Below are 22,882 nucleotides of genomic sequence, written 5' to 3'. Positions count from 1 at the left end.
CCAACAGGGCCGGCTGCAGTACCCAAATACCTTTCGCTAGATGGCAGCAGCGCTCCACCAACAGGGCCGGCTGCAGTACCCAATTACATTTCGCTAGATGGCAGCAGCGCTCCACCAACAGGGCCGGCTGCAGTACCCAAATATATTTCGCTAGATGGCAGCAGCGCTCCACCAACCGGGCCGGCTGCAGTACCCAAATATATTTCGCTAGATGGCAGCAGCGCTCCACCAAAAGGGCCGGCTGCAGTACCCAAATATATTTCGCTAGTTGGCAGCAGCGCTCCACCAACCGGGCCGGCTGCAGTACCCAAATATATTTCGCTAGTTGGCAGCAGCGCTCCACCAACCGGGCGGCTGCAGTACCCAAATATATTTCGCTAGATGGCAGCAGCGCTCCACCAACCGGGCGGCTGCAGTACCCAAATATATTTCGCTAGATGGCAGCAGCGCTCCACCAAAAGGGCCGGCTGCAGTACCCAATTATATTTCGCTAGTTGGCAGCAGCGCTCCACCAACCGGGCGGCTGCAGTACCCAAATATATTTCGCTAGTTGGCAGCAGCGCTCCACCAACCGGGCGGCTGCAGTACCCAAATATATTTCGCTAGATGGCAGCAGCGCTCCACCAACCGGGCGGCTGCAGTACCCAAATATATTTCGCTAGATGGCAGCAGCGCTCCACCAACAGGGCCGGCTGCAGTACCCAAATATATTTCGCTAGATGGCAGCAGCGCTCCACCAACCGGGCGGCTGCAGTACCCAAATATATTTCGCTAGATGGCAGCAGCGCTCCACCAAAAGGGCCGGCTGCAGTACCCAAATATATTTCGCTAGATGGCAGCAGCGCTCCACCAACCGGGCGGCTGCAGTACCCAAATATATTTCGCTAGATGGCAGCAGCGCTCCACCAACCGGGCGGCTGCAGTACCCAAATTACATTTCGCTAGATGGCAGCAGCGCTCCACCAACAGGGCCGGCTGCAGTACCCAAATATATTTCGCTAGATGGCAGCAGCGCTCCACCAACAGGGCCGGCTGCAGTACCCAATTACCTTTCCCTAGATGGCAGCAGCGCTCCACCAACAGGGCCAGCTGCAGTACCCAAATATATTTCGCTAGATGGCAGCAGCGCTCCACCAACAGGGCCGGCTGCAGTACCCAATTACTTTCGCTAGATGGCAGCAGCGCTCCACCAACCGGGCGGCTGCAGTACCCAAATATATTTCGCTAGATGGCAGCAGCGCTCCACCAACAGGGCCGGCTGCAGTACCCAATTACCTTTCGCTAGATGGCAGCAGCGCTCCACCAACAGGGCCAGCTGCAGTACCCAAATATATTTCGCTAGATGGCAGCAGCGCTCCACCAACAGGGCCGGCTGCAGTACCCAATTACATTTCGCTAGATGGCAGCAGCGCTCCACCAACAGGGCCGGCTGCAGTACCCAATTACATTTCGCTAGATGGCAGCAGCGCTCCACCAACAGGGCCGGCTGCAGTACCCAAATATATTTCGCTAGATGGCAGCAGCGCTCCACCAACAGCGCCGGCTGCAGTACCAATTACATTTCGCTAGATGGCAGCAGCGCTCCACCAACCGGGCGGCTGCAGTACCCAATTACATTTCGCTAGATGGCAGCAGCGCTCCACCAACAGGGCCGGCTGCAGTACCCAAATATATTTCGCTAGATGGCAGCAGCGCTCCACCAACAGGGCCGGCTGCAGTACCCAATTACCTTTCCCTAGATGGCAGCAGCGCTCCACCAACAGGGCCAGCTGCAGTACCCAAATATATTTCGCTAGATGGCAGCAGCGCTCCACCAACCGGGCCAGCTGCAGTACCCAATTACCTTTCGCTAGATGGCAGCAGCGCTCCACCAACAGGGCCGGCTGCAGTACCCAATTACCTTTCGCTAGATGGCAGCAGCGCTCCACCAACAGGGCCAGCTGCAGTACCCAAATATATTTCGCTAGATGGCAGCAGCGCTCCACCAACAGGGCCGGCTGCAGTACCCAATTACCTTTCGCTAGATGGCAGCAGCGCTCCACCAACAGGGCCAGCTGCAGTACCCAAATATATTTCGCTAGATGGCAGCAGCGCTCCACCAACAGGGCCGGCTGCAGTACCCAATTACATTTCGCTAGATGGCAGCAGCGCTCCACCAACAGGGCCGGCTGCAGTACCCAAATATATTTCGCTAGATGGCAGCAGCGCTCCAGCAACCCGGCGGCTGCATTACGCAATTTTTTCTCGCCAGATGGCAGAAGCGCTCCACCAACCCCACAGAGACACGGGGGCGAGCTCAGAGGAGCCCGCGGCGGCACCGAGCCCCTTCCCGGCCCGACGCAGAAGGGGAGCGCTAGCCCCTCCTCGGCCGGCTCCGCCCACGCCCGCCGGCCCCGCCCACGCCCGCCGGTCCCGGCCCGGCCCCGGAAAGTGGGCTCATTTCCGGTCCGCGCGGCGCGCTGGAGTGGCTGTGGCGGTGCGGGGCTTACCCGGGAGCCTGGAAGACTTTCGGGCCGGGACGTGCGGCGGCGCGCTGGGTGAGCGCTCGGCCTGAGGGCGGGCGGGGGCCGGCGGGCAGCGGCGGAGGAGGGGGGGGGGGGGGGATGTGGCGGGCCGGCGCTCGGCCGCGGCGGGGAGCGCCTGGTGCCGGCGGCGGGCGGGCTGAGGCGGGCGGCCCGGCCCGGCCCGGGACCGGGACCGGCGGGGCTGCCGGCCGTTCTCGTCTCCCCGGCAGCGACGGTGGTCAGCGGGCTCCTCACGGTGCTGCCTATTTTGGGCTGGTTTTTTTTTTGGTTGTTGTTTGTCTCTCGGGGCTGCGCCGCTACCTCAGCGCGGAGGCGAGGAGCGGCGGCGGGGCGGCCCCGGTGCTCGCCGCTTGTGGCGGCCTGGCGGGGCCCGGGAGAGGGAGGGGTCGGCCCGCGGCGACCTGCCGCCCCCCCCCGCCGCCTCTGGGCTGCCCGGGCAGCCGCCGCAGCTCTGCGCGGGGCTTTGTCTTTCCCCCAGCCGCCGGCCCGAGCCGCGGCAGCGGGCTGGGGCTGCCGCCCTCCGCGGGCCGCAGGGGCTGCCTTGGGGCCGGCGGTAACGCTGTGGCGGGGGGGTGGCTCAGGAGCCTCTTCAACCTCTGCGAGCGGGCAAGGGAAGGAAATCGCCACCCCTCGCCCCTGACTGCTGATTTCTCTAAAAAGTATTGCAAAGGGCAAGCGTTTAACTACTGGGGAGGGGTGGGAGGCAGCAGCTCAGGTGTCTGGCAGATCCTGTGTCGTGACAGTCAGCTCCTGGGCCGGAGCAGCCGTGGGGAAGAGGCCTTTGGATTTGCTTCCCAGTGAAATGGGGCTCTTGTTTTTTCTTTGTACCTAGGTTCATCCAGAATGACAATGTACGTTGACAAATCAAGGGGTCTAAACTGAAGGTCAGTCTAGATGTTACTTTTCCACGTGTGCTTGTGAGTCGGACTGCTGACTACGGAGGGATAACTTTTAGTACTTGCCAAGGGCCCACGAGGCTCCGTGTGCCTGCTGCTTCCGAGTGCTGTGCTGCTGCTTGGGCAATAATTGGACTGTAATGCCAATGCCACGTGTTAGCCTTTCTCCAGAATTTATAAAAGCAGAATGAGCATTAAGAATCTGATTACCTTTTAACTAAATTCAAAACAAAGTTGCGGGATGAAGTGACTGCAAGTCCTGCAAGTCTGACTGGGTATCGGCTGCCATGCATGTTATCTGCCTGTCTACCAATCATTCCTGCCTCTTGTTCTGTTGTAGTAATTCCTTTGGGTAATGCGTTGGGCTCTGAATGTAGTGCATCTTGACTTCCTCCTGACCCCCCCCAAGACGTTATCGGTCTTTGCCTTCCTCACATTTCACAGGGCGTGGGAAGGCCAGAGAGACTATAAGCCTCGGCTGTTGTGTGCGGAGAAGCTATCAGCCTTCTAAGAGAGCACGTAGCCAGCAAGTGCATCGTGGTGCTTCGGTACCAAGCTGATACCACAGGCCTCCATCTTTTTGTGGAAAGGGATCATAAGGAAATGTGCTGATGTTGAAGGGGGAGAGGTGGCGGGGGAAGAGGTAGGAGGCAGCTTTCAACCAATTTTAGGCTTAACTCCTGTGTTCCTGTAAATGGTTCTGGGCTTTGAGAGGTTTGCTTTCGGCTTTTTACCTTAAGCGCGTCTACCTTTCAGGGTAATGCTTTCTTGGAAGTTGGAAACGGTCATTCTTGAACACCAAACCAAACCCCATACCTGGGAGGGCCATTTAGCGTGCTGCACTGTGCGTTTTATTCCCTGTCGGTCACTTGACCCTAGCTGTACACGCTCTCCCAGTTTGGCACATGCTCACCCTGCTGGCCGAAAGATTCTTGTCTTTTCACTTCCTCAGCTTGCTGCAGCCCATAACAAATGTGTGTTGATAAACCGCTTTGCTTGCTCACTGCTTTCAGATTTGAGCGTCAGTGCCATGGATGTAAGAGGAGAGCAGCAGCAGGATGTAGAGCACAAGCCGTTTAAACAACACTTGGATAAAGCTGCCAATCATGTGACTTCAGAAGCTGAGAGACATGGTAAGATGCTATTCTGCCGTTCTTGGATGGATGCTCTCACAGCCTTTCCACCACCGTATGCCTGCTATGAGATTTGTGGGAACAAGGGACAGCTGAATTCACAGTGTTTTAAACACCACAAACTCTTGAAGAGTTTATAGGACACAAATCTATTACACTGGCAGATCAGACAAGCTCCTGTGTGTGTGTATATATATATATTATACTCTGTACTTTTGTGAGGCAAGTCTTTGCCTAGTCCCTCTGAAACTGGGACAAGGACTCAATTGATGCATTTCAGGAGCAAAGCTGCTGAGTGAACAGGCTTTTCCTACTAGAAATCAAGCAGCTGCTCTGGCAAAACTTGACTTTGGTTGCATCTTTAAATCCTAGGAGGCGGACAATGGGTTGAGCTGGTTAGAGGAAAGAGCCTCTCTCCAGGGAAGGCTCCGCTGACTTGACCCTTAAGCCTAAACTTGTGTCTTGCTAAGTTTGCTTTGTGTGTGTTGATGCATAACCGTTTAATAGATTTCAGTTGATTTATCAATTACAAGTTGGAGTTAAGTGGTCCTTGGCTACATAAACCTCTCCTCTGCATCTTTTTACATGTTATGACTTACTGTTGTACTTCAATACAAACCAGGAATGATTCTGGTAGTGTTGCAATGTAATGGTAATACTGTCCCGACTTTGCCTTTCTAAAACGTGAGGTCCTTATTACCTGTTCTGGGAGATAGTGTAGTTCTGTGTATTGGCATGAACTAAATTTGCTGATTTGTTGTAACTCAGATTTAACTTTTCTGTTCTTAAAAGCTGAAAGGTTAAACTAAGCCAAGAGCTGAACAGTGGGCAGGTGCAAGAGCTTCTCCTGTTGTTACAGAAGTGTGGTGATAGCATTCTTACTGTTGGTGTCACTTAGCAGCCTTTCTGTATTCAGAGGCTGTGGCATGATGAATGTAATGTCTGGGGTCAAACCCCGCTTTTCTGTAGCCAAATTCTCTGTTAACACATGTAGGCCTCCTGCCTTACTTGTGTTGACAGCCTCCACTGGGATTACTCGGTCTGAACCGGTTGCTCTCGCTCCTTATATTATCAAGGGAGAGGAAGAGAAACTTGCAGGGAGAAAACAGTCTCATCCAGGAGAGGCATTCTGAAAGCAATCAAATTGTATTGCATGCAGCAAGCAATTTCTTCTGCTGTCTGGAAAAAGTATATGGCTAGTTTGATTTCCACCACACATGTGGCAAGTTAGATTGGAAGTATACACTCATCTTCGTGAAACTCTATGATTATCAGTTAGTAACATTTGATGTTCAGTCGGTTATTTAAATGGCAACTATAGCAGTATTGACTGGTAAAGGAAAAATGCACGCAGACGTGGTTACCACTGGGCTTGCTTTAGTCACGACTCGGAGCTGGGCTACCACCCCAGTGAAAGATTCAAAGGGGAGTGCTGTGGGTAGCAAGGGTCCATGGGTGGGTGTCACTAGGGAAATTTCTGGGGGCCATTGTTAGGCACTTGGACTTTTGCACATCTCCATTCTCATCAGGTCCGCAGTAAACATATGCAATAGGTTTGCACGGACATTCAAAGGTGTAATGTAGCGTGTGAACTTGATGCATTGAAATCTTCCGGGGAGGGTGTGTATGAATGCTAGCAAGTGTCAGGGAGGACTGACATCTAATATCTATATCCTTTTCATATTCAAGGTTAAAATACTAATTACCTTTGTCTTTTGGGGGATTTTGGAGGTTTTGGTGGGGTTTTTTTGGGGGTGTGTGTGTTTGTGGTAAGTTTAGTGCTTTATTTTTGAACACAGCTTGTTTTCATACATAGGACCACTATTGTTTATTGCATTAAGTGTTTTTTTACCATGCCGGCTGACCTCCTCAGTTACTGTCTCTACTCCGTTTCTGTGATACCTTTTTGTACTTCCTACAGCAGCAGTTAGTTCCCTCCCAGTAGTCTTAATTCCACCTTCTTCCCATTTTTATGTCCACTAAAATACTCTGCGTAGAACAGTTATTGTCAACATCGGTATGTGATGATGGCTTTCCACGTGACTGCCTGTGAGGAAGAGGGGAAATTCATATCTCTCTTAGGACAATATTTGCTGGTATTATCACCCATGACAATGAGCTGCTTATTGTCTATCTTATTCAAACAAAGATTTGAAAATCCAACTGCTGGTATGACTGCTTTATTTATGTAGATTCAAGCCTTTTAATGAAAGATTACTGTCTCCTGCAGGTAGCTGGAAATTCCCACTTTGCACTGGCAAAAAGTTTCCAACAGTCCCATGTACATGGTAAAGTATTTTCTTTTCCTGCTTATTGTGACCTTTAGCTTCCAAGTGTTTCAGACAATTTCCTTTGAACATTTTTGCATTGCTATCTGTGGTAACAGCAGCAGTGCTTCAGGAGGGAGAACATTGGTGAAATTTTATTAGAGATGTTTAGAACTATCAGGAACAAATAGAAGAGTGTTTTCTGAAGGTGCTGCCACATGCGTGTGGGAGAACATGGAGGAGAATGTGTCTGCGCAGTCTCTCAGCCTCACTTGTTCTACAAAACTTTGCTGCCCTGCTGTAAAACAACCTCAGGTATGGTGTTTGGTCCGGGACCTGAATATCAGTAGCTCTGGAAGGGATATTTTGGAGAAAAACTCTTGAGAATTTCAAGGCAATTCAGAACTTTCACAGTAAAATTTCAGCTGTGAAGGACTTCGACTTCCTCAAGTATATATAAATACACAGTGGCTGGAATGACAGTGGTAGTTTACCGAATCGTAGAATGGTTTGTGTTGGAAGGGACCTTTAAAGCCCCCCTAGTCCAGCCCCCCTGCAGGAAGCAGGGACATCTTCAACTAGATCAGGTTGCTTACAGCCCTGTCCAACCTGACCTTGAATGTTCCCAGGCATGGGGCATCTGCCACCTCTCTGGGCAACCTCTCTTGGTGTTTCACCACCCTCATCATAAAAAATTTCTTCTCACTATCTAGTCTGAATCTACCCTCTTTCAGTTTAAAACCACTAAGCCTTGTCCTATTGCTACAGGCCCCACTAAAATGTTTGTCCCCATCTTTCATATAAGCCTCCTTTAAGTACTGAAAGGCCACAATAAGGTCTCCCCAGTGTCTCTTCTCCAGGCTGAACAACCCCAGTTCTCTCAGCCTGTCTTAGGAGAGGTGCTCCAGCCCTCTGATCACTTTTGTGGCTCTCCTCTGAACCTGCTTTGCCAAGGACTGTGGAGCTGGATGCAGCGCTCCAAGCTGGTCTCACGAGAGCAGAGGGGCAGAATCGCTTCCCTCGACCTGCTGGTCAGGCACCGTTGGATGCAGCCCGGGATATGGTCAGCATTCAGCCCTGCGAGCACAGGTTGCTGGCTTGTGTCCATATTTTCACCCACCGGTACCCCCAAGTGCGCCGGCACGCTGTGAGGCCGTTCAGGGCGGATGGGGGGTGGCGTGACTGGCTACTCTAGGGCAGCGCATGCGCAGAACGGGGCTGACGCCGGGGCGTGGGGGGCTGGACCCGCGCATGCGCAGAAGCGGCCCGGCGCCGGGGAGCGCAGGTTCGAGCCACGCCAAGGCAGAACCGTGGCGTTGCCGAGCGAGGGGTAATTGAAACTGGAGAGGCGCAGCCGCTCCGCACCTCCGCGGTCTCCAGGTTGGGGGGCTTCTCGCTAGGGGCGGGGCCGTTGCAGCAGGGAGCACCCGCAGGCCGCGTTTGTCCCGGGGCTGCGGCGGCGCTGCAGCTCCATACTCCCGTGCCGAGCGCGCGCTGCAACGTGCTCGGGGGACGGCAGCGGCCAACGGCCGGCAGCAGCGAGGGGGAGGCGCCACCGCGCATGCGCGGCACCAGGGCTGCACTGTCCGCTTTTGGTCGCCAGGTGGCAGCAGCGCTCCACCGACCCTGTGCTGAGCACGGGCCGGGATCTCGGCCCAGTTCTCACCGCCCGACCACGGGAGCTGCTCGCTGCGGCTGCGGGGTTCCCTTCGCTCTGCCCTTTGCCCACTCGCAGCCCAGCCGCTATTACCCGCTACCTCCGTACCAAAAAGCACCCACGTGGCTCGAACGGTTAAATCCTTTGCGTCTGACAGCTTTAACAGTCGGGTGGTTCTTTCTGTCCATGCCCCCACCCCATTACCTAGGGAGAGACAGCAGCACGGGGAACCCATGGCACAAGGTGCAGGGGCGGGGGGTGTATGGTGGGGTCTTGCGGATAAGCCCCAGCGACTGGTGGTGTTAAAGGAGAAATTCACATAGACGTGGGTACCACTGGGCTTGTCTGAGTCACAACTCAGAGCTGGGCCACCACCCCAGTGACTGGCAGAGAACCAAGGGATGCAGCACAGCTTATATATGCTTAATAGATCATAGTCAATGTCCGAAGGTTTTAGGAGTTTCCTTGGTCCTGTCAGTTCTGCAAATCCATGGCATGACTCTGTCCTAGGTGATTGATCTGTTCGGTTCCAGACTTTGCTTCGGATCTTGATCTTCTTTCTGCCTGCTTTAACTCACACACTCCTTCAAACACACTTAGTCTTTGAACAAGCAATTCCTATTCACGTATACCAATTTTTCTAGAAACACCTGCGTTTCTGAGAGCACCTGTGTGCACAAATTGATCATCTGTTGTTTCTCTGTTCTCCCACTGATTAACTGGACTTGGTTTTAAACCAGGCTTGGATTAGGGCTACTCTAGGGACGAGGCCTGGTTCTGCCACTTAGCTGCTTCAGCACTTCGCATTTCTTAATTCAAAACACATTTTCTTTAACAAGCAATAACAGAACAATGGAGAAAAATTAACAATGGTTTGGTCACTGCTGATGAAAATTATGGTTTCTAGTGTATATTGCTATATGTAACATTTTTGAAACCTGGATCTGCAGGAAGAAAAATGTTCTGTTTCATGCCCACAGATGAGCTCCCCAAGATGAGCATTCACGTTTTAACAAGCCTTTAAATCAAAGGCTGTAAACGAGTGTCGGTCTGCACAACCAGCTGGGAATCTTCTATTGTTCTAGGCCCATATATTTGTCCCATTCAATACCTTGTCTGTGTCATTTGCCTTTTTGTCTGTCCTGTGCTCTCCTGCTAAAGACTTAATAGGCTTCGGTCTTCTGATACTGCTCCAGCTCCCGCATCTAATGCTCCTTATCTCTATCTGCTCCATCAAGGTATCGCCAAAATGAAAAAGTCCAAGAGTTTCAGGGAGTTGCCTCCCCTTCAGGAGGAAGGGAAGAGAAACAACTTGTCAGATGAAGTGCTGATCCATTTCACCTATGCAAACAGGAAAGGAGTGAAGAAACAATAAGAATGTAGGTGAGATGCAAAAAAAAACAGGAAACAGGATTTCTAGATAATATTACTGTATTCTGGTGTTTCATACACACACACACTTTTTTCTTTTTTTTTTTTCAAATCACTATTCTGTTAACTTTTTTTTTTTGTTAGATCTAGAAGTAGCCTGCTACTAAGCTACTCAACTGACCTGAATATCACCGACGCATGGACTTCAGAATTTCCTTTCTGTGGCCAGGATTAATTGCAGCCAAGCAGGAATGCCTGAACAGATCAAGCTTTAACGTTCAGATCTGTAACAGTGGGGTTCTAGTACACCCTTTTTTTTGTGCCCCACAGACAAAAAAGCACTGCCATTCTACAACCACACACTCCGCCCATCTGAGAGGTGAACAAAACATCATGGCTATTGGAAAAGAGCAGCATAAAGATAAGAGAGCCTAGGTGATATCAATTTAAGCTATCTACGTTTAAGTTAAAAGAAAACTTCAGGCTAGAAAAAAAATTATTTCACACGTGCATAATAGAATGAGCTTAACTGAGGAATTCTTTAGGGGAAGTGATGAACTGAAAACCATTTAAGGAGCAGTCACAATGCTTGCTAAAGGGATGCTTTCAAGAAAAAAGTTGTTTTCCCAAGTTTTTCCCCCCAACAAGTTTAAAATTCAATGGAAATAAGTATTCAATCAGAGTGAACATTAGTCAGTGGGTATGCCTTTTATTTTCATGAAGTCATCACAACAATATATGTAATAGTTATAAATTCCATGCATTTGCAAAACTGTTTTGACCCTGCTGAGGACACAGTTAACATTCTGGATTCGGGTGCAAGTTTAGTGATGGTGGGTTTGTGTTTCTTTTGGGCACTGTATTCTTCCAGAAGACATTAACTCTTCTATTCTATCTCCAGCAACGTGCTGCTGAAAGAGTACAGTAAGAGAGTCAAAAACAGCACAAGTTTTTCCTCAGCTTGTGTTTTGGAAGGATGGTTTTGATTCACTAAGAGTTTTACTGTACTACCTGTAAGTAGATGTCCTAGGTTTTCTAGCACAGATCTATATGGCTCTTTAACTGTTTCCCCGTACAAGGGAACAAGAAGAATGATTTTTAAGGTGTTTGCTCTATGACTATAGTAATAGTCTTTTTGAAGGGGAGACTCACTATTTGGTCAGTCCAGTCAGCTCAACGGTCCTTGTGCTCACCAAATAGAAAAGGAAGTAGCAGGACTATAGGGCTGGAACAGGGGAAACGCAAGATTTTCCCTTCAGCTTTTATATTGGACAACTAGTTTGCTGGTTGCTGGGGCTCAGACACAAGAGCAGGATGTCAGACATGCTTTTCCCCTGGGTTATGGGACACTAACCCACACACTATGTAGTACACTATGACTCCACCGCTTGCTTTCAGGAGAATGACTTTGTAGTTGTTAGTTAAGCAAAACTGAGCTTACTCAGCTTCCACAAGAATGTTGGGCTGTTGTATTAGCCAGTACTGTGGAGCTGCAGACAGTTCCAACAGCATTGGCTTGTCTGAGCTTGGTCTTTCCTCTTTCAGGTGTCCCTTCTGCAGACCCAGCTGGCACAAGGACGGAAATGCAGGCGGGACTGTATTGTGTGCTGTGCAAACACCAGCCAGGAGCTGCCAGACCTTCTCTGAGAGCTCTCTTACTCCTTGGCAGCTGTGGTCAGGGAGCCCAAAGCTGCTGTTGTGGAAGCTCAGAAGCTGGAGCAGCCTCTGAACCTTCTTTTTCTGCAGCGCAACAGCTGCAGCATTACAGGGCTCCTGTCTTGTGCCCTCCCCAGAGATGCATCCTGTTTTGCTGTGGGAAATAGGGGTGCATTTTCTCTGTTTGCATTTGGAAGCATGTTAGTAACAGCAATTTTAATATTTTTTTTTTAAATAGAAGAGACCTTGCAGGACTGTACTTTTTGAGTAGGAAAAAGCAAGTGGTGTCAATATGTGGCTTAGGGAAAGCTCATACAAGGTTTTTCCTTGTACAAGTAAGCCATTATGAGCTGTTGCACAATTTAACCCCTTGAGTTCATAGCCATTCCCTGTGACAGGAAAGTGAGATGTTAGAAGAATGAAGGGGTACAGAGTACGTGGCAGGGATGGAAGGTGGGGCAAGGGAGCAGGGTCTTTTTCCCACCCTTTCTCCATCACTGTCTGGCTTCGTGCCCCTACTTTTTCATTCTTTCCTCACTGCCCTGTGGCCCATTGCTATCACCCCCTTCTTTGCCTCTTTCTGTACAGCCCCTGGTCCCTCTCTTTTCGAAATTCCTCCCTTTCTGTCCTCGAGCACATTGCGGATTTGCCTTTGTCCATCACTGGCTGGCTTCTGCTCCCTAGTTTTAAACTTTTACTTTTTCCACCTCTTTGTCTGCCTCTGAATCCCAATGTTCTAATTCTTTGTAATTCTTGCACCTGTGGACATTTCATAAAAATGCAGAATTCTGACAAAGTGTGTTATCGGTCATGGATTATGGGGTATAGGAAACCATTATAAGGGATTATGGGATAACCGGGGGTGTTACAGGGCACTACAAGATAGAGGGGGGGGTGTTATGGGGCATTAAGGGATATAGGGGGGCTGTTATAGGGGATTATGGGATTTAAGGTGGGGTGTTAGGGGGGATGTTGGGACATAGAGGGGTGTTACAGGGCATTATGGGATATAGGGGGCCATAATAACCTCCTATATGACATCATTTCCATTAACATCCCCCTATATCCCAGAATGCCCTGTAATATCCTCCTATATTCTGTAATGCCCCATAACAACCCCCTAGATCCCATAATCCCCTGTAACCACCCCCCTATATCCTTTAATGCCCCATAACACCCTGCTACATCCCAGGTCTCTAGAGGTTGGGCTTGTCACTAGGGGCAGTGCCGTTCTGCTCCCACATGGTCTCCCATGTATCTATTTAGACTTACCTCTGTTTACACTTGCAATTATAGATTAACACATATTGTGTAGAATAGTTATTCAGACTAGATATGTTTAGGCCTAGATCTATGTGTAGTTACAAGTGTAAATACCTGCTTAGACTTGGGTATCTATTTACATTTATATATAATATCTACTTAGACTTACCTGTGTAACACATAGTAAGTGTAGATAGCTCTATTCAGACTTTCTTCTATTTTTAATTCCCTCATAAAAGACTCATAAGTGCTTTAGATAATATAGTAGATACACAGTCTTATTTAAAAATCCTTTTCTTTATATAAATTAATTTTAATTTTCAATATATATAAAAATGAGAGATTTTTTTCTTTCGTGGCACCCTCCAGAAACCCTGGGGCTTCAGCTGGGCTCTCCTGAACCCCGCCAGGCACCCTGGCGCTGTCCACATAACGCTGGGGACTTGGCCAGGCTTTCACGAAGCCTGATGGAGGCCCTGGCACCTTCCAGATATACTCATATGGTGGAAGACGAATCCCGACCCTTTGTGGTGTTACAGCAGCTAGACCAGGATCACAGTCATGTTTCTGCCTCTATCCTAAAAAGAAAATGCACATTATTTCGTTCTCCGTTTGTTGAAGGCTACAAGAGATCTCTGCAGAACCTATCCTTTCTCCCCTCATTCCTACCAAGTTTTACTTTCTGTGTGTGGCACCCATGCTCACTGTCCACATATTTTCTCTTTCTCAGAACAACCTCCTCCTGCCCTTTCAGGACACTCCCCGGATGTCATGGGCATGACACCATGTCACGATGAACTGATGGAACTAGGCTGCAGAACTTCAAACACCACCAGTGTCTAGTCTTCCAAACAGGCTGAGCTCTAGCATTTGCACAGACACAAAAAGAAGAAAAAGAAACAAGCCAAGCTTGCCAGCTACTGTGATAGAGATGGACTGTTTTTCCACCAGAGAAGTCCAGTCAACGGGAGTGTATCTGGTGCTGGCAAGCATGCAATGATATAATGCAGCACGCTCATAGCCTGAAAGGTTCAGGAGGAGAGCGTTGGGTTACCCAAATGAGAACATTTTTCTGCCGAATTGAAATCATGACATGCCCTAATTGTGGAATAAGGCTTGAGCAGTGAAGGTAACCTCTCCAGGGAGGTATACAAGCGGCTGGAAGCACAGACAAAGGGATGGAGATCTGGGTCCCTGTGGAGATATGTGTGAGCACAAGCAGTCACTGACAAACATGACACCTGAGGGCAGAATCTAATGAGGAGACACCAAGGAAGAAAGGTGCATTAACTTGGTCAACTTATATTTTGCACTGCACCTCAAAACCCAAAGCAAGCTGCTTCTCAATAGACAAGGGCCAGGAGAACAGCCAATGGCCAATGAAGGTCATGCAGCTGGGAAGAAGTGGCCCAGTAATAGAGCCAAGCTTCCCTTTATCTTGGATCTGAAAGAGGCAACCAGGCAGATGCTGCTACCTAGGTCAGCCCTGTTTTAGGTTGCCACCCTTGACATACCCTATATGTGGGAGAGAGTTACCTAACCATAGACCAGGAAGGGAAGAAAGCGTTCCTAGTACATTATTTTTTCTCATCCTAATGCAGATGTCTCAAAGGCATTCTATGAACATGTCTTCAGAAGGACCTTTCCCCACCACCACTACCAATGGCAAATGGTACCCAGGTTATTGAGGTATCAGCTGAGGAAAGGAGAAGTCCCCTTCTGGTGAGCTCTCTCGTGTTCTCCACTTCTCTAAACACCGGAAGCTCAGAGGAGACAAATCAGCAGTTCCTACAATGACCCAGATGTGAGTTGGACCTGGCAGATCCAAGGACATCTTCTATGTTTATTCATAAGCTTCACTGGTCCAAGCAGCATGCCTGGCTCTCCAGAGCTGAGTGTACATCAAATATCTCCAACACGCCACACAGAAATTTCTCTCTGAAGGGTATATGATACATCCAGGTCGAGCACCCTTACTCCAGCTTTCAGCACTTCTCCACCATGACTAGCAGCCGCAGCAGCCTGGAAAAGCGCTCCAGTAGCCCCCACTGAAACCCATTCACCTACCAAGCACTGCTGCACTCACCTGTAGCAACCTTCTTTTCTTCCTCACTCCTGATAACAATGACATCACAGGACGTTACATACTAATAACTTAGAACATCTGTGAAATAAAAAGAAGAGTCAATTTGCTACTTAGGAAGATAAAACCCCATGGCAATGTGGAGGTGGTTACCACCAAGCACGAACCTTCTAAGTAAAAACATGAAAAATAAGAGCATTTTCAAAGAATTTCTGTAAGGTAGAAGTTCAGAATGTAGACCAACATTTTTTTGGCACACATTTGAAAAACGATGACCACATTTATCACAGGAAATATCAACAGAAGGCTCTAAACTACTGCCTAACCACCTGATTTCTACTGAAAAGCACAGTATTTCTTTTAAGAAGGTGTCAAAGATGGGACCCATGAGCAGTATTGGGGGAACAAGTGGGGTTAAAACACCTAGATATTCAGGAGATACCAAAAGGAATGAGGAAAGGCGAATAAGATGAAAGAGAAATGCCATAGAAGGGGAACACACAACTGTTACATGCATCAGCTGTAGAGAGGGTGTCGTGAAAAGTCATTATCATCCCATTTGAAGCCCTCAGGGGTGAACAGACTGGGACCTATAAAGGAATATGCATTAAAAGAAAAGAGACAACTGGCTGGAGATCATCTCTGCCGGGACTCGAACCCGGAACCTCTGGATTAGAAGTCCAGCGCGCTCGTCCATTGCGCCACAGAGACCTCACCATAAGCACAACATCGGCACCAGAACTGAAAAATCCCCCACCTCCTGCATCACTGGAGGGGTCTCAACACCTTATTTTCATGGCATGGTGCTGAGGCAGCATGAAAATCTGCTGCCCAGCTCAAACTCCCTTACAAATCACCATCTCTAGGCATCCCCTTCTTCCACAGTGATTGGCAATAACTCTGGGTATGATCTGTATCTCTCTCAGCAGCAGGGATGCAGCAAAAACCTGGATGCAGGCTTGTATCTGCATCTCTGGCAACCTCTCTGCAGCATCTCTAGCTCGACTGAGGGCAGAGCTAAATCCTGGAGTAGAGTCAATTGCTGCAACTCCCTTAGCACCATCACAGCATCCTCACTGCAGAAGCCAAGAGAGATAAAGATAAAAGAAGATTTAGCTTACAACACTGAACGCTGACAATAAGGAAGAAAGCTCTGTCATGACAAAAAATGCAGAAACCTGTGGTTTGAGCAGAGGAATAAAAGAAAAAGCAGCTATCGTGGGTTTATTTTAAGCAAGCTGTCAATCATGGGGTTTATGTTTCTCTATGTGCATCTTCCATTGGAAAAAAATTAAAATGAAATCAAACCAACAGGAAATATCCTTTTACATCCAATAGCTCAGTGGCTATGAACCCAGTGACACAATTCCTTGCTGTGAACAAACACATTTTGCATTTCTAAACTGCAGGAGTTTTAAGAGTATTTTTTACTCCCAAACATGCTCTTAATTAGGTACAAACATGAAAGGAGACATGCTAACTGCAATACAACTTGCTCAGAAGAATGAACACTCCCTGAAACTACAAGCTTGTACCTCGGGGTCAGTGTGACCTGAAGACCCAACCTAAGCCAGCTCTTACAGCTGAGAACACTCCATACCAAAAATAAAACAATAGATAATTCACCTTTCAAAGGAACCAGGCATATAACCATGGCCAGAACTGCAATGGACCAGAGTCCAGAATAAACCCTGCCACTAACTACCTGTACGGGACATCCATTGAGGCCAATGAAGATCATCATGCCACTGACCATATGTGTGTAGCACCTACACAGGACAAGCACATACTGACCCTCCAAGGGACAAGTACATACTGCTTATGCAAGCAACAGTAACCGATTAGCCCACCCCTTAACATGAGAAAACATGATTGCTCTATAGAAGTGTACTGTCACATATATAATCCCTGCTTTCCGCTGTATCTGTGTCCTCCATGCATAATTCCCTTGGGAATTCTATGATAAGCATCCTTGGCTAGCGAAGAACTTTTACACAAATCGGGTTGTGAAGTCACATGGCGCTACTGAGAAGAGACACAGCACTTACAACCTCAGCACATCTAAAGCAAAACCAAAGAAATCGGTTTTCCTTTTACTGATGCTCTGGGGCCTTGGTAAGGTTTACAGTTGTCTTGACAAGTAAAATCCAGCTAGAAGTGGTGGGAAAGAAAGAAGGCATTTAACTTCTATCAGACAAAACCCCTCCTGCTGTAAGAGATACCCAGTAAATCAGTAATTCTTGAAATAAATTACTTTGTGAACCAACTATAGTGCCAGTGTAGCGCTGTAATCCCACCAGTACATTGAAAAAACTCAAAGCCTAGAAAACACCTATCTAGAGGGTGAACAAAGGTTGTGCTTAAAAAAATTACATGTAATAAATCTTAGACAAAGTTATAAAGCACCAATATAGAACAGAAAGAAAGAAAAAAATCTCACACAGCCTGTAGCTGCACTATGTGCATTCCTCATGGAAAGAAGCTGGTGTCGTCACACCAGCTCCTTTTAACATAATTTTGGGAAGCTGCACCTCAAAAGCAGTGCCTATTTTGAAGTCATTAACAGTTTTGCCAGCAAGTAGAAACTCTGGAGATGAAGTATTAAATTGCACAAACCTCAGAAGAATGACTGGCTTTATGGGCACCTGCATTATGGGAGTCGAAGGGCAGATGGGTTTCAAAAGAACCCCCATTCCTCCTGACTGGAGCTGGACTGCGGCCTTGTTGCAGCTCTGCAACCTGCCTTTCCCTGTGCTCTCGTATGTCTTTGGGTAACACGTAGCCCAGCAGCTCACATGCCCAAATATTTACCAGCCAACCAGCATTCAACATTTGGAGGACAGCCTGCTCCAATCAGCCCTAATTACACCAGAAACAGAAAAGGTCCAGGAGTTTGAGCAGGTCCTGGTGAACATGACACATTTCCAACCACGAAGGTATGGGGAAAACCACTCACTGCAGGGAAATGAATGTGCCACAGGCTGCACCCCCAAAGAGCATGCCCTGATCAGCAGCACTGCTAGTAGTGCCACCAGAGCCCTCTCGCCTTCTCCCTGTCCTCATCCCAGCACTTGCCTGTGCTGGCACAAGGACATGGCCACGGGCCACACAGTACCAAATGCTCCCCAGTGAATGCTAGAAAGCAATGTGCAACTTTCAAGTCCTCAGGCCACCTGCCAGAAGCCTTTGTATGTTTAATAATTTGGCCAGTCTTCCCCAAGGAACTGACTGTCTCTCCGTTATCCCCATACATGACATACTTGGAAAGCAGAGACTGGAGTGAGCCGCATAGACGCAGGTAGGTTATTTTGGGTGCTGGGGGATGCCAATACACACATTTCTGTGGGAAGAGATGACAAAGAAACTCAGTAAGCTGGGCAGCATGTTTTGAGACAAAAGCAATATCCCTCTTTAGATACAGTGAGGGCGGCATTTATAATGTGAGTATCTCCAGCACATAGAAGTGTGATGGGAATGAAAAATATGCAGGGGGTCCAGACAAAGGTTCAAATTGGCCCCCAGCTCATCCCTGATCACCTTCCAGCATCAAATAATTTGCTGCTGGACATGAACCGTGAGCAAGGATGCAGTGGACCAGGGTGAATCAAGATAATGTACTACCTTATAAACAGCTGGGAAAGGCATTTTGCAAGACAAAGACTTAAGCATTAAGACGGCTGATGAAGCGCGTGTTAATTAACTTGAGCAGTAAGATAAAACCTCACAGTAAGTTGCTCTAGGGCAGTATCATCAGTGCTAAGAGATTCAAAAATCTCTTTGTACACCTATGTAAACAGCAGCAGAAAATCCGTATCAGAGCTGGGTCTGTTTTGTGGTATCCATGGCTAAAGGTTTTATAGTAGATACATCTACCCTATTACCTAATAAAACCTCCTGCCAGAGTTACCAGAGAGCCCGTCGCACCAAGCAAAGGATAAAGCTTTAGAAGCTGCGTGCTTGCAGGCCATGAAGCCCCTTAACCGGGGTGTCCATAATGGGGAAGGGTTTTCTCCAAATCCTTAAAATTTGCAAGATGCATTCTTGTCTTTTTCCTAAACTTGTAAACCCTTCTTTATTGCTCTTTTCTTTTTTGCCAGCCACATCAGAAGCACCCAGATCACAGGCAGGTACCTTGCCCTTGATTTGACCATCACATCACACGTGTCTTCAAACCCTCCAGTGCCTTTCTGAGCCTCACTTTGTCTGCAGGACTGTGACTGGGCTCATCTAAAGATGTTCATCAGTGACTCATTATCAGGGGGAGCAAAATGCACTTGTCATCATGAGATACAGAGTCAGTTTTGGAAGCTTTTGCCTTTGGTGCCATGGGCTGGCATTGGTGGCTGTGCTTAAGCTTGCTGGGCAACGGCACAACTCAGCAAGTGGCTGATTTTCTGCAAGCTTACAGTTGAATTACAGGGGACGCTCTTTCAAAAAGCAGCTCAACTGTCATCTTAGTATCTGACTAAGATATATACAACCGGTTGATTTATATTTTGCTGGGAGTTAGTCCCCACCACAGTTATTTTTGCATCCCAGATAAAATAGGTGAAGCACAAGGGCATGACTAGCTCCTGTCAGGGGGCTGAAGTAATAATCACCAGGGTACAAAAAGGAGAGTGAGGAACTGACACTTCTGAGGAGCAGGTTGGATCCCATCTACAAAGTGGAAAACTAAAACTGACACCAGCCCATATGAGGGCCCAAGCAAAGACACCTTATGGCCCATACTTGTAATTGGTGTTGTGAAAATCACTGCAGGACTGAGAGACTGATGCCACACAGACAAAGCTGAGCATAAACACAGACTAAAAGATGCCAAGGCAATGATAGAAAAGGAAGGCCCTAGTAGAAACCCCAAATCTAACACCTTTTGCCTACAGAGCACTTGATTTAGAAGTCATTGACCACAGTGTTCCCCTCTGGCCTGTTTTTTGGATGGAGCACAGCAAGCTGGCCAAGACCAGATGCTGGAAGTTAGGAATATTACCTGGGTCTCCCTTGTCATGTCACCACCCACAGCTGCATATCCCTGATGGGGATCTTGAGCAAGCAGTCAGAAGCAAGTAGCTAGGGAATACCTGGAACAACACGGATGTCCAGCAAGGGTGGATTTACCCAAGAGGTTGAGAATGTGTCCTCAGCTGGGATCCTCAAAATGGCTGCAGGAGGGAGGGACACTCCAAGCCAGGTGGGCAACACAGACCATGCTCCCAGCTCAGGGCAGTGCAGAGGAAACACTATCTTCTATCTGGCACACCCAGAAGGGCTGAGCTCCAGCCTAGCAGCACCTGGGGTGGCCAAGGTCATCTTTGCTGCCATCTTAGCAGGGGCCAGAGACCATGCATAAGTCCCTTTGGCCATCCACACCACCAGCTCTTCAGGGACAACTAATGGCAATGAGATCTGACTGGTACCCTATCCCTAATGGCTTGGTCTAACTGTGGAACACCTCATTTTGGCTCTCACTTGGGCACTAGGAACAAAGCCAACACTGTACTCGGGAGCGAAGCCACATGCAAAGCAGCAAACAGCTGGTGCGGAGCTCAACAGCCATTGGAGATGCTACCTCACATCAGCAGATGGAGTGTATTGGCTCTGCCTGAGCCCCACAGCAGCCCTCATAGTGCTGTGCTTTGTATTGGTAGCTAGAAAGGTGGTGAGAACACGTCAGTGTTTTGGCTACTGCTGAACAGTGCTCACACAGCATCAAGGCTGTCTCCAACATTCCACCCCCTCACCAGTAGGCTGGGGGGGCAAGGTCTTGGGAGGGGACAAAGGAGAAGGAAGAGAGGGCATTTGGTATTTATGACGTTTGTCTTCCAGAGCAGCTGCTGTGCATACTGAAGTCCTGCTTCCCGGGAAGTGACTGAATATTGCCTGCTGATGGGAAGTAGAGAATGACACCTGTTGTTTCCCTTTGCTTCCATGCACACAACATTTGCTATTGCTTTATTAAACTGCCTTTATCTTGAATGACAAGGTTTTTTACATCTTTTCTTCTCCCTTGTCCTACTAAGGGGAGTGAAAGAGTGGCTTGGTGGGTACCTGGTGTCCAGCCAAGGTCAATCCAACACATGGAGATCAAGTCAGAAACTTGGGGGGGGCGGGGGGGGGGGGGGCACAGGGACAGGGACGGACAGACAACACATGGGACAACAACATCTTTTCTCCCAACCGTGCAATTGGTGGTACCACAGCCCCCCAAACAGAGGAGATGGGACCTTCCAGACCCCAGGCCTGGAAACATCTACCACAAAAAAATCAAGAATAAAATCCTCCACCTCATTAACCTACAAGGACTTTCCAAAACTTAGTATGATGATATTAGCGGCAACGTCAATAACACACTTCTCAGGCACATGCTTAAGCAGGGAGGACGCTCTGACCCTAATCTTCCGCAGCCTGTAAAACAGATGCATCGTGGGGTGATCCAAACTAGCAGAGATTATGACAACACACCTTTAGAAACAGTCTGCTAGAAAGCAGGTTAGGTGCACTCCCACTGTTAGCCATCAATACATGCCATCTTCCATGCACACAGGTATGATTACACACAGACAACCAAATTTCATCCGCAAGATGGTGTTTCTAAGAAATCTCTGCTCCAGAGTCTATAGAACAATGATCTGAAACATCCAGAAGGCAAAACCAGTCCCTCTTTCTTTAGTCTTCACAGAAAACTTGTATTAGCAATCTACGCATGCTGCTAGCATCACGAGACCCAAAAAGCTTTTAGGTGTGATGGAGTTTGATGTCCCCAGGCAGGGCAGAGCCATCCATGACATATATTCAGGGCAGATTTTAGAGTCAAGGGACTGGAATGTCTCATTTCTTCCAAGGAATGTTCATCTACCTAATTCTAACAAAGCATCATGTTATTTTTGCTTACAAAAAAAAATAGTATTTTACCCCTAAAATGACTTAATTAGCTGCAAATTGCCATCTTACCCCTGTGCTTCATGAATTGCAGTGAAGGCACTGTGCCTCAGTTTACCGTGGATACCTGACTGTTGGGACAGCATGGGCACACTGTCTGATTTCTCCACGTGCGACTGATCACCCCCAGCCACTCCTGGGGCACAGCGTGGAAGTGCCACCTCCCCGGCACCTCCGCTCTGCAGAGCAGTCAGTGCTCTGCAACTGGCTTGCCCGAGCTCTGCCAAATCCCTCCACCCTCTGGCTCTTCCTAACCACAGTGCTTCAGGTTTTGTCTCTTTTCTCTTTAAAAGAACAGAAACAAACCAAACAAACAAACAAACAAAAACCAAACAAAACAAAACCCCACCCCGCACTCACGAGGATTTCTCTGGAAACCCAAATCCTGTCTATCACTTACATTTGTCACTCGGCCCGATGGATTCACCTGTGCCACCTCTGCAGGAACTGCAGCCACCTCTGCTGCTCCCAGCTCTTGCTTTCAGCTCTCTTTTCCCTCCAGCAACCTGGTATTTTCCTGCTGCCTGTGTCCCCTGCACACCCGCCCGGACACCGCTCCGGCCAACTCGGGTCTCTCCAGAGCCAGCCCCGGCCACGCTTCCCTTGCTCGCTCCAGAGGGCTCCCTATGACCGGGCCGGGGGTCCTGGGGGTCTCTCAGGCCGCCTCAGGCCTCTTCTCCTTGGATCCCTCCCCCTTTTCCGGCGCTTCCCCACCCCTCCCCGCTCTCCCTTTGTCCCCTCGCGGACTGCCCTTTCCGCCCGGGGCGGCCCGGCTGCCCGAGTTTCCATGGGAGTGGCGGCGGCCGGGGCTCCGCACGGTGGGGAGGGCAGGAAGAGCAGAAAGGCCGCCGCCGCCGTGTCGCACCCCGCAGGGACAACACAGCCCCTCCCGCAGCTGCCAGCCAGGGTCCTAGCACGCAGGCAGCCCCTCGAAGGCAGTTTCCTCGCAGGAATCTGTTTGTTGGGGTTTGGGGTGGGTTTTTTTTTTTCCTCCACTGGAAGGGGACAGTGACAAAGACAAAACGAGCAAAATGCAACGTGGAAAGCCCCTCGTTCTGGCGGGGCTGCAGCTGTGGCCAGAGACACGAGGGA

The 22,882-nt window shown here is 49.0% G+C and overlaps 2 long non-coding RNA genes and 1 other non-coding gene across 12 annotated transcripts; 1 reads left to right on the top strand and 2 right to left on the bottom strand.

The window, feature by feature from the left end:
- Nucleotides 1–2,421: 2,421 nt before the first annotated feature.
- On the top strand, nt 2,422–20,529 carry LOC121080007. 10 transcript variants are annotated; one of them, XR_005825237.1, is made up of 11 exons: nt 2,422–2,537; nt 3,358–3,409; nt 3,866–4,064; nt 4,435–4,554; nt 6,785–6,842; nt 9,717–9,861; nt 9,994–10,228; nt 11,395–11,705; nt 11,856–11,857; nt 13,499–18,149; nt 18,949–19,048. It is a non-coding gene; the product is annotated as an uncharacterized LOC121080007 (long non-coding RNA). The 10 variants fall into 10 exon arrangements; XR_005825236.1 differs by lacking the exon at nt 11,856–11,857 and having other exon boundaries at nt 9,717–9,857; XR_005825232.1 differs by lacking the exon at nt 11,856–11,857.
- Nucleotides 10,543–13,500, bottom strand: LOC121080008. Its single transcript, XR_005825242.1, has 2 exons — nt 12,938–13,500; nt 10,543–10,760 (listed from the first exon to the last, which is right to left on the bottom strand). It is a non-coding gene; the product is annotated as an uncharacterized LOC121080008 (long non-coding RNA).
- TRNAR-UCU lies at nt 15,489–15,562 on the bottom strand. Its single transcript has one exon. It is a non-coding gene; the product is annotated as a tRNA-Arg (tRNA).
- Nucleotides 20,530–22,882: the final 2,353 nt, after the last annotated feature.

Source organism: Falco naumanni, chromosome 20 (assembly GCF_017639655.2).
Source record: "Falco naumanni isolate bFalNau1 chromosome 20, bFalNau1.pat, whole genome shotgun sequence".
Lineage (NCBI taxonomy): Eukaryota > Metazoa > Chordata > Aves > Falconiformes > Falconidae > Falco > Falco naumanni.
Note: the sequence above shows the minus strand (reverse complement) of the source record. Positions and strands in the feature narration are given on the sequence as shown.